We start from the raw sequence: 13,082 nt of genomic DNA, 5'->3' as shown, positions 1-13,082 counted from the left end.
TGGCGTGTTTCTAAGCTTTTGTAATGCAAGCCCAAATTTGGTTAGTATAGAGTTGTAAAGGAGCACAAGTGCATCAACTACTACTGTTGCTTACATGCTCGACGGGTTATTTTCCTATTCTACTCCTACTTACACACAAAATCTTCAAACTCAGCTACTCAGTTGTGCCTCGTGTGGTATAGCAGTAGATCTCTTGGCTAGTCTGTGGTGCCCCTATATGCATCTCAACACTAGTAATGACAAATTTTCCTTTCACTTGAAGGGTTGATTGTGCTCCACAAGGTCCATGGATTTTCCAGTTGTGTCCAATGACAATAGGTCAAATATTGTCCAGGTTGCAACAACTAATGGTGTTGCACACATTAGTAGAGAATAACTTCAATTAGCATTTGGACTTTCACTGAGATCAATCTCTTTGCATCAACTACTTGACAACAAGTGTGACAACTTGTCCTTTGAGGTTTCCTTTGTAGGTGAGGAGTCTTTGTTGTTCCATCTTGATACCAAATTTGGAGCCACCTTCATTGTCAGAGGTGTAGAGCTTTTGGTAGGTATCGATAAGGGAGTGTCAGATTAAAAAAAAAAGATGAACAATCGGATAAGACCATGAGTGTGGTGTTCCTCTTTATTTATTCAAGAAGTGCACTAAAAAATGCTACGGACATTGTAACAACAATACAAGAAGTTGATGCGCTTCCAGTAAAGTATGATGGCAATATTTTGTTTAAGCTTAACCTTCCCATCCATACTGAGGGAACAGAAAGAAAATATGATAGCCATGTTTGGATAGATGATAAAACAAGTACCATGATAGGCTTTGATGGTGTAGTTAGAATTCAAAGATGTGGTGGGCATCTGCAATGCAAAACTATATTTTGTCCTCACTTGGAGAGAATCAAAGAGGCAAATGAGAAGCATTGGCAAGGGATAATATCACGAGTATGTCCTCAATGATCATATGTTGGAGAATGTAGTCATCTTAAGTGTTTGCATTGTGGAGCTCATCCTTTCTATGAAGAAAGAGTGCCCATGTAGGCTATTCTTATGTTACCCACACCCCAAGGGTGATATACTTAAGAGGTGTGTTATTTACTCAGGGTATCATTTGCATCCAGTTGGTGAAGGGAGTTCCAGAGATGCTATGAATGAAGTTAAGGCTAGGTTGACTGATCTCATACAAAGAGATGGGATGGGAAGACCTAAGGCCTTGCAAAAGACTTTAGCAAAAAATAAATGTTGGATGTCATTATTGAAGATGATCCAAAAGCCATGAGTGATACTGAATTGGCATCATTACTATAGAAGATTACTCCAACTTTGGATAAAAGAAGGTATGTTCATACTTTTCCATTTAATGCGATTGAAAGTAGGCAATAGTTTTTGAAAAGTAAGTAATGAAATTTTGATGTTACATGTTCTTAACTCTAGGATGGCATGTTGGAAAAGGAAGGTCCAAAGTGAAAGTGGATCCTTTGTAGATGTTTATGATGCTCTTTTACAATTGAAAAGAAAGTGTTTATATGATTATAGAACATGGTGTTCCCTGGTCAACTTGCATTTTCTTCATTTGAAAGATGCCATGTTTTCAAGATGTCCATACTGAGAGCCATGGTAGTGGTGTTAATCAACTGAACAAGATGAGTCTATGTGGAGAGTTAGGGTCATGATGGGTTTGTTTTGGTTTTGTCAAACGTATGCATGATTGGAATACAATGGCATGCCATGTTTACAACCCTTTGTTCAAGAGCTACAAACTATTGCTATTGGGGATTTCAAGGTTGAGGATCTAGAAGCCCAGCCTTTTTTGGGAGCTAAATAGAGTCATGGAGAAGGAGCGATTCCCAAAGCCTCAATTTAAAGGGTTTATGGTTGATGAGGCACAAGCAAATTGGTGTGCAATTAGAACAATATTCAATGGTGATGCCAATAAGGTGCTCAAAGGAAAAGAGAGATATTGCTTCTTCCATTGGGAGCAAATCTGGGAAAACCATGCTAAGTGCCTTCCATCGTCGGGCATGAGGAGTTCAAGCTAAGGTGCAGATAGTGGAAGAATGCTCCATGTCAAGAAGCTATAGACATTGAGCTAAAAAATCTCCATTCATGGTTCAATCATCATGCACACAAGAAGGACATCTCCATTCTAGAAACATGGATTGTGTGGTGGCATACAAGAGTGGCTCATTGGGGAGAAAATTCATTCTCAAGGTAGGTCTCTTGTTATTTCATTCACAAATTTATTGTTTGTTGTTTATTGGAAAATAATCTATGCTTTGACATAGGGCATGGAGGGATCTAACAAGTTCTTTGTTCCTAGAGCAAACCTTGTAGAGTCAATGCATGGAAGTTGGTTGGCATTTAATGATGGAGTGAAATATGTCACACTAAAAAATGATTGTGAGACAAACATGACAAGTGCTTTGCTACAAACTGCAAGATACATAGAAACTACAAACTACTAAAGTTACTACACTTGGGTTGTGGACCTAGCCTGGAAAAGCTATCTCAAAGGCACTCTTATGGGGACTTAGGTAGCAACTCATGCAAGACCATTGATCTCACTAATGAGGTGGCTAGCAATGTGGATACCGCTATTGGAGGTCAAGACTATATGGGTGATTTGAATACTATGAGAAGGAAGCATTCAAAATCTCTCTCAGAAGTAGTATATGCAAATGATACACACCATCTAGAATACCAATATGTAAATCAACCAAGAAAGAGAAAACAAAATACCACACCATCTTGAAAATGAATGAATATGCTGAAGAGGTAGTGAGGTGAGGTGTCAAGGATACTTAGAGGACAAAGGAATCAAATTCCACAAATCGAGAGATCACAAGGGTAGGATGGGAAAGAGAGATGTTCTTGCACCTAGATTTTTTTGGAGAATCAACAACAAAATAGGCATTGAAGACAATTGATTTGGTCTTGTGGGGATAATATGGACCACACATGGACACCATCAAATTGCATTGAAGGAGAACCACTTGAGGTGCATAGGGAGTGGCTTATTGAGAAGGGGACAAGATTCGACAAGGAGGAAATCAGGTTATTAGTAGCTAGAGGATTTAGATTAAAGAAGCAATGCACTAGGGCCAAATTTGTTGATTTAACAGGTAGACCAAGCACAAGGGATGGCATGGTTGTGGAGTGGGTAAATGAGGTGACATGTGAAATGAGAACAAGGATAGCTAAGTATATTTCCTTAGAATTTATTGTTCATACAGTTGTCCCTAAAGAGCATGTGGAGTACCTAGTTTCCACTCCAGTATCACATTGAAAATGGAAAAAGTGAAATGTTGTGGTTTCAATGTTCCCTTCATGCACATGTTTGGACTTTGTGGGCCATTCTCAAGGAGGAAAATGATATATCCCATACGAGTCCCATGCAAACATCTGTATTACATATATATGCAATATTTATGTCTAGATGAGAAGATACATATGTTCATTCACCAATCTGCTCTAAGTAGGCCAGAACTCTACCAGGCTTTACCTTGTTGAGAAGGGAGCTTAGCTCCACATGTGGTTATACCAAAGGAGCTTGCATAGGTGCATACATATATTGTGTGACCTATATATGAACAGTATTTTTCTCACCATAGTATGGCTTGTGTTGTCTTTTTTGGTGCATTTTGATAGTCATTTTCTTGACACAGTATAGCTATATGTATGTAAACAATATTTTGTTGGCCATAGATTTCTTCTCAACTGTATATGAAAAGTGTCTTGGTCATCACACTATAGGTTGTGGTGACCTTTTGGTGTGTTTGAATGGTCCTTTTATAGAAATCTATCAATCTAATAAATGTACATTGGCGACTAAAAGATCTTTTGATAGTTTTGATACTGGTGATTTTTTCGGTTTGATTTTCTTAGTTAAATAATTATTAAAATAGGCAAGAAATTTTACTACAACTACTCCAAACATGTACCATCCATGTCTCTGAATCTAATCTTTCTTAGAACCTAGACCTTTTGACTATGAATTGTTTGTTGAATGTTTGGAAGAAACAATATTTTTACTTTATTTTTCTGCACATGATGTTTATTGAAAATATAAATATATTGAAGGTATCAAATTATACAAGTTCACTAATGGTCACTTCTTAGATCACTCGTATGTTTTGCCTTAGAAAATGCTCATCCCCTTTCCCTCTAAAGATATTTTTCATGTGGGGAGGGAAAAATTTATCCTTTCCGTACTCCAATTTCACCAAAATGTTTTAAAAAGATTCATCACATAGAGAACTATTATCATTGTGAAATTTGATACACTTGGGATTTGGTTATAAATTACTATATATCTTTTCAATTTAGCTAAGAAACCCTTTAACAACTTGAGGTAAAACTTAAAAGTAGATCTCACAAGATCTAACTCTTGGATTATAGATTTAATACATTGGCAACATAACCCTATGTGTCTATGAACCCCCTACATATTTAAACATGTATAAACTATGATTGAGTACCTTTGATTAGGTGGAAAAAAATATGCACATTTTTAAATATTTTAAACAATTTTAATTGATTTACAATTAGGAAAAAAATTCAAAAAAATACCAATAAATTGGGTTAAGGTCTACACTATGTGAGGTGGCCATATAATGTATAACGAGGGAGATATATTTGCTTAATATCATCCTATCTACTTATTTAAATGTGGAATAGGCATTGTACACCCAATTTGTCCACAAGGAAATGAGGACTTACACATCTCAAATCTTTGATCAAATTTGAAAAGTTCCAAATTCAAATGGATATGGGCACCGGTGCCATTCTCCACAAACTCACATGTGCCCATCTCCATGTGAGTTTTTGGAGAATCGCACTGGTGCCAATTTCCACAATTTGTGCATTTGGAGAATCCAGCACACTAGGGTCTGTAATGGATCTATCTACAAGTACAACCATAAACCAAAGGGATCATAGGATTCAGAATAATCATTATTGGAGGAGAAACACAACAAGAGAAACCCAATCAACACAACATGATGAGGGAATCTGAATCACGAAGGGGTCATAATCGCATTGTAGTGATCTGAATGAAAAAGCACATAAGAAAGACCCAATAGGTCTCAAAGTCATCACATGCTATGGGAGTTTCACAATAAATGGTGAGCCCTTAATCACATTGTGATGATCCAAATGAAATTGTGAATATGGATTGACAGGTCTTGAAATCATCACAACATGATAAGGGAGATTTGGAATAGATGGAGAGCACTAATCGCATTGTAATGATCTAAACACCAATCATAATATGAGTAAGGGGCCTTATAATCACCATGCATTCTAATGATCTAAATGACAAACATACTAGGATGGAGGGGAGGAGAAAACATTTATAAGCTTTTGAAATGTTGTGGCTTCTGCTTAGACATGTTTACTTAGTGAGCAAAGGAAGTACACTATGGAAAGTAGAGTGAGAAGGAGCTCTTTAGAATAATGTAAGTCTTTAAATTCTTCCATTGTAAAAACAAAGTGCACAAGTGCGTGTAGGCATTGCATCCTAGTATAATGTTAGTGCAAGCGCTTTTGGATGTAAAAGAGAAAGCAACCAATTTTTTGAATAGAATTGGGCTATTAAAATGAAATTTTCATAGGACGATCTTCATAAATGATAATTTGAAACACAACTTATTTAATTTAAAAAATTACAGATCGATATATCTCTATGGAGGCAGTGCTAATAAATCTTCTGAGTCTAGAAAATGTGAGGATTAGTAAAGTGTATGCTATGGACTCTCATGGTGCTCTTCGAATTACTAAAGCTCTTAGGAATTTTCAGCACTAAGCACCCCCTTAAGGGCTATGAGGAACCCTTATTGGTTGTGAGGGATGCTCTCAAGGAAACCTTACACCTGTTCCCAAAGTATGAAATATTTTTATTGTTAGGTAGAAAAACCTACATTAGTGTACATAATCAAAGTTTTTAAGACATAAATTTAACTACATTTGTGGATTTTTGTCAATACAATTTGAGAAATCAGACAGACCATCACCATCGCACTACTCGCACTGCATCATTTGATCTCCACCAGATGCATATATTGAGAAGAGTTCCAGGATCCTATTTTTTATTATAGATATTTTATTTCATTTAGTTGTAGCCTTATGTGAATGTCAATGCATCATTGCATGAATATAAATCCTTTCATTTAGTGGATCATTTGCCAACATGTTCAAGTATAAGCACATAGTGGAAGCATTTGAGAAGCATTTCAAGTAAAGAGAATCATCTGCCAATATGCTCAATGGAATGTCAACAAGCAAGCAAAATAAAGAAAAAGGAGAAGAAGATGAAAAATAAGGAACAATCTTTGAAATGTCTTTTGAATGTACAATCCCTAACAACATAGAACCAAACCTAACAAAAGGTCTATACAAAAATGAGGATCCAATCAAATGGTTGCACCCAAATGTTTTTCCACACATCTTCTCTACTGGGGTGAAACCAAGATGTGCCATTTAATAACATCTCTACTATTGAACCTTTTTGAGTGCAACATGATAACTTGTAGAATGTATTGTATTTAACAAGTCTCAACTCTCAAATATGGATGTAGCAATGGAAGAGAAATTCAACCCTTGCCCATACACTAGAGAATTCCACAATAATGTAATAGAATTTGTGTCTTGCCCATACACTAGAGGATTACCCAAGAATGGATACAATTATAGAACAATCAAAACCACTATTCCATCTAATCCCTCCTAAATCCTCAAAGGCCAAATCTCAACACATTAAAAAGAAGAACAAAAAAGAAAAGGCATGCCAAAAAAATTGGAATCTTTCCAAGATCAAATACAACTAATGAATGAATTTTGAATATTCAAGGATCTTTCCAAGACCATAATAAAACTAATGAATAAATTCTAGGAAGCTTGACAACAACAATATATATAGCTCATATAACAACTATAGTAGGAACATATCAAAAGAAAAGGTTCCTTCATGCCATAGAATGAAATAGTAGATACAATGCTTAAGAGAAGAGCTCATCAAACTCATGCCATGTAGAATAAAATAGTAGATACAATACTTAGCTCATCAAACTCAATCATATGTTGGAAAGTTACACTAGAACCTATATTTAAAGACCTTAGAGATTTTTTGGATCAATAATAAAAGTCAAAGAGGATGCTAACAAAATCACTCCCGATGAAGTGCCAACATGGACCTAAATGACAATGGTCATTCATTAGCAAACACATATTGTGATTCATACAATGGGATATTATTTGAATAACAAAGGTCAAATCTCCCTAGAATTAAAAGGAGAATGTGTATTTCTTCATACCCAATTGGCATCAACACTTGGAGAGAAGGTTAAGCTAGGAAAAAGATCCATCCCAAAAACCAAAAGCTTCCTAGCACACAAAAATTTTGCATTTATTGATAGACCGTGCAATATGCTAAAAGAAGTATGGTATGAGTCGATGAAATCATGCATACACGACAAAGAGTGACTCTACATAGATAAAAATGGGACACATACTCTACCTGAAGGCATCAATCACAAATGATCCTCAACAAAATGGGTTTCATGCCATCCTAGTCACCAATAGAAAACTTCCAACACATGACAACAATTAGGCTTAGAGATACAAAGTAAAATAGACATAGAGACATGTGCATTAATAGAATGCACGCATCAATACAAGCACATATAATTGAATGATGGATGCAACATGTCAAATTCCTATACCACATGAGATTACACCCACTATCTAACCCAATGATTTAAACTTATTACAAAGAATTATAGCTTGCAATCAATAAAAAATGGATAAAAGAATAACAAAAAAAATGGAGAAAAAATGTACATATAGTGAGAGAATGGAACCATGGACCATAACTTAAATTCAATCAAAAGGAAGCATACCCTCTTTGGCCTAGATTTCTCAATTCTTTTTTGTCTTTCAATGTTGACACATATTCTCTCATTAGGAGGTCCAATTTGAAGTATTTTACATTTTAAACACTCAAGAAACATTAATTACCATGAATATTGAATCATGGAAATAAACTCATTCAAAAGTAAAGAAGCATACCTACTCTAGCTTAGCTTCCTCAATGCTTTTCTATCTTTCAATGTTCATACATATTCTCTCATTATGAGATTCAAATTGGATTACTTCATGTAATAAACGTTATCACCATTGTGAAACACCTTGATTCTTTTTCACTAATGCAAGAATGAGGATGGTTTATGAAATAAGAAATTTTATTTAACAAGGTAGGTTTTGAAAATGAGGAGAAATATATCTCCTCAATATATTTATCCTTGTTTGTGCTTGATACCTAAAATATCAAAATTGTACACAAAGATTCATCTTGTGTATAACAAAAACCATCATACTAGGAATATGTAATATATATTTTAGTGTTTATTAACTTTAAACATTTCTTCATGTCAATAGAACTAATAAGAGAAAAGTGGTCTCCAGATTTGGACAACAATAAATTTTACTCTTGGACAATTGGGCGTTCATATGAGGAGCAAAAGGTTCCACTTGAATAAATGTTTGACAAAGAAAGGATCGAAGCTTCTATCTATTCCTCTGTTGCTCCTATTTTTTCAAAAGACCATTTCTCATGCCCTTGTAAGTAGATCTTCAGTGAAGGTGCAAATTAACATTGATAAAAGCTAAGGAGATCATGCTTGGTTAGATTTAAAGTGTTAAATTTGAGGTCAAAAGAAGGGATATGTCAAATAGCTTCATAGTTAGCGATCGAATACTTAGGCTTGGAATATAATCTCATGAATTCCAAATATTCTTTTTTGTCACTATTTCTTCTTGGTTTTTAAAGATGACATTCTTCTTGTCTTCTAAACATGACATTGTATGAGTTGCCATTTCTGTTTTGGCCCTAATTACCTTTAGTAGCATTAGAGGGGTATTACTCTAGCTTGGCAATGATGAAGGGGGTAGAAAGAAATGACTATTTTTTTAAAGGGAGGACTTGGGGGGAATGTGTGCTCCCATGTTTCTCTTGCAAGGATGCATCTTCAAGCTCCCCATATGGCAGTTGAGCTCACAGAGCGAGATGTGTGCTTTAATTTTTGAAGGCCATATCCACCAGATATTTTATGGACAACTAGCAAGAGAGGCTTGTGTGTAGTAGTACACCCTTACTAAGGTTAATTTAGTTAGTTCATGAGGGGGCCTTCTAAGGTTAATTAAGTTAAATTTTCATGGGACTCCAAGCTCCATGACCATCTCTTGGCCACCATGGACCCTACATCATTTTAGTTGTGGAGCAAGATAGCTATACACCATGAACCCTACATCATTTTAGCTATGGAGCAAGATAGTTATATGCCTAGGGGATAACATGAAGGAGAAAGTTCAAGGAAATAAGACATAAGTTGCTTCATCCGAGGTGTCCCAAACTAGTAAAACAGCTAGTGTTAGTGAAGCCAAAGAGACAGCTTTGCCCACTAAGGGCCTAAACATGGAAGAGTTGGCCACCAACTTTTTGAATGAGTTAAGACAACAACACCTTGACCTATGGGGATCTTAGGTTTTCTATAAGTCAAAAATACCCAAGCTTCATCCCATCCTTTAGGTGGTTGATTAACTTGGTTCTCGATGGTGAGCACATCATATTTATATTCTAGGTTTTCTAAAGGCCAAAATTATTCAAGCCAACTTTGTATCCAATCCACTATTCAATTGAATCTCATTATGTATGAGCTTGCCTTAGGCACTGATGATGTAGCCAAGGAATCTAGGAGGAATTGAAAGCATATAACCTTATGAGGAGGAGGCCACATCAGTATCGATTATCCTACGTCCTAGTCACAACACTTGCTAATGAGCCTAATAGGGTACTAAGGGGGGGAATTATCATTGTAAACACTATTGCGCATTGTTTGGGTAATTGCAAATGTTTCTCCTTAAAGATTCCCTCAAAATTAGGGAAATTTGGTTGCTTTTAAAAAGTGTGCATGAAATTTACAATAGCAATTTATTAAAAGGCTAATATATACAATATGTTAAGTTCTTGATAAAATTTATTACATAGCGTGACGACTACGGCATCTTCCCCACCTTCACATGTGGTGCCCATGCCAGTTAGAGCCATCCATGTGGCATAGCTGACACTGCTCTCTACTAGTGTCCCTTCTATCTTCTTGGATGGTTTGCCACCTGGTCTTCGAATCTTCTTGGAGCTCCCATGAAAATTGTCGTGCATGGAGCCATTGTAAATGGTTCGTTCATCCACTTTAAAGGACTAACTAATGAACGATTAGTCACATCGTGTTGATGTGGGTTTGCCTCCAGTTGTCTGTCATCTCTCCATTTCCATCAGCCACTCTCTATGTTCCTCCTGACCTCTCGCTCCTCTCGTTTTTGCCTAATCGTTACGTCAATTGGTGGAGATGCCGCAATGGAAGCTGAAGGAGTAGAACAGAGTGAACAAATGCACATTATGCCAAAAGTCATCACAAACTTGTTATCAAAGCTCGTTCAATCCAACATGCAAGTGGCAAATCTCACAACACACTTGTCATCTCAACAAATTTCAAATTTGGGACATGGTTCCCGTGTGCATCCTAAACCTTATACGGGTGAAGCAGAAGATGATATTTACCTCTGGCTCGATAATTTTTCCAATCTTGCTGAATATCATCCTTGGTCTGATGAGGAAAAAGTGCAAGAAATTAAACCATCATTTCAAGGGCTTGCAACTGTATGGTGCCATACCACACTAACTTGATGACAATGTCAAATGTTCATGGAAACATTTAGTTCTCGCCCTCACTCTCGAGGGGTTCACTCGTCATACATAACCCTATCACGTGAGTTCAACAGAAGGTTATTTTTAATTCATGAATTAAAAAAAAAATAATTTACATAAGGGAGTATTTAAATTAAATTTGGAAAATAATTACAGATTTGTATAAGAAAAGGGTATGTTTTATTAAGATTTGTTTTACAGATAAGCGATTTTACAAATGGGCCTTGAACGCATGTGATAAAAAGGGTTTATACATAGTGACCAACCTGAGCCCTCACTACAGCATTCAGCAATACTAACAATGTCAAAGATGCCCTTACTCAGCTTCACGAGCTCAAACAATTACCAACAGAAAGTGTTTCATAGTTTGGGGTAAAGTTTACTCATTTGCTATTAAGAATTGATCCCAATATGGTCGAAGACTTAAAACATTTTTTTCTCTAGCTCGAGATCGTCGATCCTATTATATCACAATGTACTCAAGATCAAGGCCCTAATTCACTTCATGAAGCTTTATTAGTCACGCAGCGAATTGAATTTGCTAAATGTAAAAATTCTAGTAAAGTACCTATGCTCCCTCCACTGCTTTCGGTTCCTTCTGCACCTACACTAATGGACATAGATCATCTTAAAAATGCGCAATCTACTCAACGTTCTTCATTTTGCCAAAATAGAATTCAATATCAGAATGACAAACCCAAATTGCCAAATCGCGATTCTCAAGGAAGGCCACGATGTTTCCAGTGCAATAAATATGGGCATGTTTGAAAGTATTGTCTTTTCAATCAACAACATATGCAGAACATGCAAGCAGCACACAACTTCGACTCTCATAATCTAGTGTCTAGAAAAGAACACCTGGAGCTGTAAAGGGTGAATCGACTTCAAGACAATGAATACGTCCTCCTATTGCATTTGTAATAGAGGAAATCTTCAAACACAAGCCGATGCTCATTTCAGTCAACTCAAGAAGCTCTCTTACCTCTTCTCATCATCCTTTCATTTTAGATGAAAAAATCCCTTTGTATTCCCTACTGACCAACCGTGTTACCTTTGGTGACAATTTGATCCAATCCAAATCATCCTCAGGTAAAGACATTCCCCAAAGAAAGCAACTCTCCTAGCAGAAGTTGCTCCTAAGAAGGATTTTGGTTCAGATGGAGCTGCTCGATGAGCTCCCCCCCTCCCACAGTGGCCTATAGGCCACCCACTACTGCTCTTGGTTGCTCTGCCCATTGCCCCCTCCTCGCTGCCCTCCCTCCTTGCCTCTACTCTACCCTACTTCCCTGAAGCGCCTCCACCTCCCGCCCTGCCTTCTCCCGCTCTGCCCCACTCCGTCTCCTCCTTGCTTTCCCACTGCCCCTCCAGTCCCTGCCCTACCTTCTCCCACTTTGCCGCCCTTAACTGTTCCTCCACCCCCACTCTTCCCCACCTTCTCCTGCCTCCTTGCCTCCTAGCCTCCTCCATTCCTCCTCGCACCTCCGCCCCCAGTGCACCCCCCCGCCATTCTACCTCACCCCTCCTTCTTCTCTACTTCTCCCGCCTCTCTCGCCCTCCTTCCTTTTCATCATTCCTTCCTCCTTCTCCTCCCCTTGCTCCCTCCTTCCTCTCTTCCCCTCTTCTTTCCGCGCTGCCCTCTCCACCTCTCTTCTCCGCCTTGCCTCGCCTCGATGTCATTTTTCCTTTCCCTTTTTTCATTTGCCTCCCTATAGCGGGAGCATTCGTGTTTGTCATGGTGAAAGAAAATCTTGGTGGTGACCTTTGGTCTAGCCAGAGGGGCTCTATGGCAGCACCCTCGACTCCCACAGTTGTTAAGGTTCTTCTTTCCCCAGCTGACAAGCAACAGGTACAGCAGGCAATTTAGTCCCTCCAAGACAAGGCGCTTATGGGAAGAATTGTGGGCCTTACACCTACACGGAGACAGGTGCGAGAGTGGATCCAAGCGAGCTTGGCATTAGAGGGAGACCACATCTAGGAGGTCACCATCTATGGAAGAGGCGTTTTCCTCATCCGGTTGAGCTCCCTTGACATTGCCTCGACACTTTGGAGCAAAGCCCCATCCTCCTTGGCTTGGATCTTATTTACCTCTTTCCTTTGTATCATGGGTTCACAGTGGAGGACATGGATACAACACACCATGTTCCACGTTTTTCGGTTACACTCCGCTTCCTAGGGCTCCCCAAAGAGTATCGAGCCATCCTCCCCTCCATTGGTCGGGCATTTGGCACAGTGCTTGAGTCCCTACTAGAGTCGGACGCCTCAGTTCTAGCAGATGATGGAGTCCCTAGGATCAGACTGGTGGTTGAGAGCCCAAATTCCCTCCCAGAGT

Source organism: Dipteris shenzhenensis, chromosome 24, assembly GCF_047967505.1.
Source record: "Dipteris shenzhenensis isolate YYH24624 ecotype China chromosome 24, Dip_SZ_1.0, whole genome shotgun sequence".
NCBI lineage: Eukaryota > Viridiplantae > Streptophyta > Polypodiopsida > Gleicheniales > Dipteridaceae > Dipteris > Dipteris shenzhenensis.
The sequence above is the reverse complement of the archived record's forward strand: the minus strand, read 5'-3'. Positions refer to the sequence as shown.